At 37.1% G+C, this 5907-nt stretch overlaps 1 pseudogene; it reads right to left on the bottom strand.

Moving 5' to 3' along the window:
- Positions 1–347: 347 nt before the first annotated feature.
- LOC120769021 lies at positions 348–1260 on the bottom strand (annotated as a pseudogene).
- Between the last annotated feature and the right edge of the window lie 4647 nt (positions 1261–5907).

The following is a 5907-nucleotide window of genomic DNA, read 5'->3' as shown; positions in this document are numbered from 1 at the left end:
GGACCTCCAGGATTAATCCTTTAGGATACCCTATTACTCCTAATACTCGTGTGTAAATACACGTAAAATTGTATTCTCGCTTTTAACATTGCATGTCATTGGAACGCGAATACTCCTTTTAACCTCCTAATGGAGATCTCTATGATTACTGCTATAGGAGGTCTCTATGATTACTCCTAAAGGAGATCTCTATGATTACTGATATAGGAGATCTCTATGATTACTACTACAGCAGATCTCAATGATTAATCCTATATTATTTTCAACCTGCAATTATTTTAACAAAAACAAATTTTTATAATTTTATTTTTTATTAAAGTTTTTTAATTAAATGAATGTACATGAAATCTATTATTTTTTTTTTATATTATAAGTGTTCCTGTAGAACTGAGCCTTACATTTGAGAAACGCCTTTTTGATCTTTGCCTCAAAATCAGGGTATGAGTAATCATCTTTTAAGGCCTCTAAAAATTAAACTTTTTAAAAAAATAGATGACATGAATTGAAATTATGTATTACCGTAAAGAAATTTATTGAAAAGTGCATAATTCTTCAATGCAACTTTTTTTTGGCTCCATCCCAATTCACTTTTAAGAGCAGGGACTCCGCAATCACTTCATCCAAAATTTTTGATAAGGGTCCCTTTGAAAATTTTTGCTTCAGATACGCCACCTATAATAAACTCAAACTGTTTAGTAACATCTATTTTATCATACTCACAATTTCTGCCTCAGGCTTATTCAAAAGCAAGGACTCTGTAGATGCTAAATCATTCATGTTTTTAATATGAAATGTCATTAATTCAATCTTCTTCGGTTGCAATATGTCAATAATCCGCTCCAGGAGTAGAGTTCTCTGCGCCGATATTTCCTCTAGCTTCCGTATTCTTTGTTCCATGTTTTTCTGCCAGGAGGAGGTGTTTCGGGAAGTATTGGTGGACACATTGATATTTTCTCCACTTAAAATTGAAGAACTTCCGCATTTTTTATATAAATTATTTAATTATTTATTCACTAGGCATATTAAATGCCTTTTAGAGTACATTTAATTATCAATTTAAAATATTTAATACTCAATAGATATAAAACACTTACGTCTGCACGCTTTAAAAAACACAGTTGAAATGAACAATTGCTTGAAGACAAAAATTAACAGTTATTATTTCCCGTTAAATTGTAATTTTTGTATCAAAAGTACGATTTTTAAGCTACGAAAAATTAAAAAATCTCCTTTATTGCTTCTAAAGGAGGACAAAAGGAGATCAATACTGAAATGAAGTAAAAAAATCACAATACAAGTATAAAATCTCCTTTTTTGCTCCTAAAGGATGACGAAAGGAGGTCAACACTTGTAACGAAGCTTTTTTCTGCCCCTGCTTCTTACAAGTATAAATTGCTGAGGTATACTCGCCGTGTCCAGGGTTGGTTACAATAAATTTGTAGATACTGGGGCTCCTCTGCGAATCGTACTTTATTTTATTCAACTTATATTAATATGTAAAATGTAATATACATATATTAATCTATGTTACAGAATAGTCTTCTGCGTTGTACTGTCGTCGCCCGAGGAACGCGCTGTCAGGGTAACGGTTCTGTGTGGCCCGTTGAGGCAATACCGTTTCCCGCTCTGTTGCGCTCCTGGGTGCTAGACGACTGCAATGACGATGTCCTGCGACGTGCGTTGACGCTCTCGTGCTACGACGACCACGCTCAGCTATTTCTGCCGGCGCTCGTGTAGGCTTCAATGACGGTGTCCTGCGGCGTACGTTGACGCTCCCGTGCTACGACGACCACGCTCGACTACTTCTGCCGGCGATCCTGTACGCATCGATGACGATGTCCTGGCGTATACATTGACGCTCGCGTGCTACGACGACTACGCTCGGCTACTTCTGCCAGCGCTCGTGTAGGCTTCAATGACGTTGTCCTGATGTACACGTTGACACTCGCGTGCTACTACGACTACGTCCGGCTACTTCTGCCGACGCTCGTGTAGGCTTCAAAAACGCTGCACTGTTATACCCGTTTACGCTCCTCTGCGACGCTGGAGAGGTCCTTTTAATCACTCTGCCGCGTAAAGATCCCGGATCACGGAAGACTGCGTTAGCGACCGCGATGTTAAAGGTTGAGTTGGTCAGAGGATAAACTCACTACCAAGCTCACCCTTAACAGACGGCGTTCACAAGCCAGGGTACCAAGACTAGCCAGAGGATAAACTCACTGCGTAGTCTGATGCCAAGCGTGCGTACGCTGTCACAGTCCCGTGCTGACTGCCTGATCATCCATCACCCAACTCCCCAGCAAGCCTGTGCTGCGTGCTAAACATTCGCAACATGTTGCGTTGGGATGGCGTGTGTTGCTGGGACGGCGTATGTTGCTGGCAGTGGCGTGGTTTTACCGCTGCGTATGTATGCTTGTTGTTGTTTTGTCTGCTTGTCAGATTTCTCCGTCTCCGTGGTATCCCGTTGTATTGCTTGCGTGGCGTGATTTTACTGCTGCGTATGCGTTGTTGTTGTCATTTCATCTGCATGTCTGGTTTCTCGATCTTCTTGTGTTTCTAGAAGTGGCGTGGTTTTCCCGTTGTGTTGTGAACAATAGGGTGTGCCTTTATGGGTTGTGTGGGCTAAATTCTGTATAGATATTTAGTTCTCACACACTAAAATAAAATATAAAAAAAAACACAATATAAGAACAAAATTAAAAAATCTCCCTTACTGCTCCTAAAAGAGGTCAAGGAAGAAGGAGTCCTCCATTCCTCCTTTCAGGAGATCTCGCTTTTAAATCTGCTGGGTAGTAACAATACCATATATGGTACAAATACCATTTGTGTGTCACCAAATACTAGCAAAATACCATATGAGCAATGTAGTATTTTGCTGGTAACAATACTACGATGTTTCATTGTGGTATTTGTATAAACACAGCTAAAAAAAGGTAAAAAACTTTGCTAAAAGCTTTTACACAAAAGCTCTTCGAAGTATTTCGTCAAAATTACTTCAAAAATAATAACAATAAGAAGAAACAAAAAATGGAAAATTATACGAACAAACCGCGCATTTATTTAGGGACTTCTGAGACGAAGTCCCTTATTGAAGCTTGGGGCCAAAATATTGAAAAACTGCGCGGAACCCACAAAAATAATCATGTGCTACAAAACATGTGCGCACAACTGGAAAACGAGCACAAGGTACGGTTGAATGCTGCAGAGATGCGTACGCGGTTAAATAATTTAACTAAAAGGTATAGGTATGTAAGAACCAGTCCATTTTTGGAAATATTCTTATTTAATTCTTCCAAATCTTAAATTTTTTAGGCAAGAAAAACGTACAATTAGTCCTAGTGGTGGATCTCCGTCAAAGTGGGAGTTCTACAACGACGTGCATAAAGTGTTGGGCAGTTTCAAATCAAATAATTTATTTGAAGTAATGGACGAAAGTTTAATTTACGGTATGTAATTAATTATTTAAAGATACATATTTATTATTATCATTTGTTTTTTAGAACCGAATTGTGAAGAATCCTTAATTGGTTGTGAATTTGATGCAATGGATGTACCGTTGAGTGAACAATCCATTAACAAAACACAGGGTAGTGAGTCGTCGTTCACTGAAGTACAGGCTGATGAACCAACTACAAGTACTAATTCGAGTAATGAACGCAAACGAAAACGCCAAGATGATCGTTTTTTTCAGCTGATAAAAGATGAACCGGATATGATGCAGAAATATTTAGCAAAATCATTACATAATGAAGAAAAAGTTGTAAAGTTACTAGAAGAAAACAACGCATTGCTTTCTGCGTTAATAAATAAATAAACATATTTATTTTAAACATATTGCTTTTATTTTCTACATTTGTATGGTACTTGAGAACAATTATACTAATGGGTAATAAAATTAGTCATTAAAGCGTTTCTTACAGCAATTCCACTGTTGTTTGTATCACTTACGGAACTGCTTCTTTGGGGCTGCTGCCTTGTACTTTAGAAATCTGACTGCTGAATCCAACCCTGATTGATGTTATCGTTTCTGTTGTTGCAAATATTATGCATAATACAGCATGCTTTTATAATTGTGTTCACATTTTTTATTATTTAAAGATACATATTTATTATTATCATTTGTTTTTTAGAACCGAATTGTGAAGAATCCTTAATTGGTTGTGAATTTGATGCAATGGATGTACCGTTGAGTGAACAATCCATTAACAAAACACAGGGTAGTGAGTCGTCGTTCACTGAAGTACAGGCTGATGAACCAACTACAAGTACTAATTCGAGTAATGAACGCAAACGAAAACGCCAAGATGGGCAACATAAGTTTCCAAACCTTTCCCAATTTTGCGAAATCGAGCTTTCAGATGACCAAATGCGTTTTCAACAACGCGACGGCAAGAAGATAATTTCTTGTTGAACATTTTTTCACCTTCTATTTGGTCAACTGAAAACGGAAACGGTTTCATTACGTATGGCGAAAGTTTAAACGCTGAATCCGCAATAAGTAAAATCGGTACCTTTACACCTTCAATGAATTTGAAATGTCTTGCAAATAGCACATTATTTATGTGATAAGCCTTTAATGCCGAGCATTCAAAAATGGAAGAATCGTTACATCTTCCCTGTACTCCTATGTTTATATAGGTGAACCTATAACGATAGTTTACAGCAGCAAAGAGAATTGTTGAATACCATCCTTTAAAATTGAAATAATCTGAACCTTCACCTTTTGGAGGTTTCACTTCAATGTGACATCCGTCAATCGCTCCATAGCATTGAGGGAACCCCAATAATTCAAAACCATTAACAATTTCTTCGATTTTAGCTTGTGTTGGTGGGTACGCGTCCAACATTGTTTCTTGGAACACGGTACAAATCTCTCTACACACCTCAAGAACTATTTCTCCTACTGTTGTTCTAGCAATTCCAAATAAGCTTGCCACTGTTCAATACTCTGCTGATGAAGCTAATGAATAAAGCGCGATACCAATTCGCTTTTCCAACGAAATAGCATTCCTCCAACAGGTGTCCGCTCTCTGTAAATTCTTCAATCGATCAACCAAATATTGAAACGTGGAACGATCGATTCGGAAAGTGTTTTTGAACTTATCGTTCTTAAAAGTAGGAACATCATTCTCCCAGAAGCTTGATTTTTCTACCTGTGAAACATTTGGAGTTATATTCCAAAGTTTGCGAGCATCTTGTATGACTTACACATGTCCAGAACCGTCTATATTTCCCATGTATTTTTTTTAGGAATGCCAGGGTCATGTATCGCCTTATTTTATGGTGAGCTCTTAATGCACACTTTACCCACTTTTGTTTTTTATGTAGACAATCGAAATAATATTAAAAATTGGCTGAAAGACAATTATCCTTTACGAACATCACATTTCTAACAATTTTTTCCTACTCATAAACATTTCAGTTAGCGGAATCATACTATTGAATATACTCGTATTATTATATTAATTATATGTATGTGCTAACCCCTATTTTCTTAATATAAGAAAATCGCTGAGTAAACTTTAACAGTTTCAAAACGTGTATTAGAAAATTAAAGAGCTCTTACAATTCATTAATTAATATTACTTAAAAAGTTAACAGCTAATATCAAGGTCATGTTATTTAGCTGGAGATGACTGCGGTGTGGATGCAAAAATACCATACCATTACTTGAGAAGTCAAAAAATTACTGAACAATGAATCAGATAGCACTGCACTACGTGATGGAACCCCAATTTGGTGGGGATACCACATTGATGTAAGTGATGGCGGCTGGATCATGCTGACCATGTTTGAAAACATATTAGCTGTCTCACGACGATCCTGTTCCAGCATTTTGGCTATTTCTACGCGATTTTTTTCCAATAATTTTTCCATGGTGCTTAAATAATTTGTGTTCTGCTCCTT

Source organism: Bactrocera tryoni, chromosome 2 (genome assembly GCF_016617805.1).
Source record: "Bactrocera tryoni isolate S06 chromosome 2, CSIRO_BtryS06_freeze2, whole genome shotgun sequence".
In the NCBI taxonomy this organism is placed as follows: domain Eukaryota; kingdom Metazoa; phylum Arthropoda; class Insecta; order Diptera; family Tephritidae; genus Bactrocera; species Bactrocera tryoni.
The sequence above is the reverse complement of the archived record's forward strand: the minus strand, read 5'-3'. Positions and strand labels throughout refer to the sequence as shown.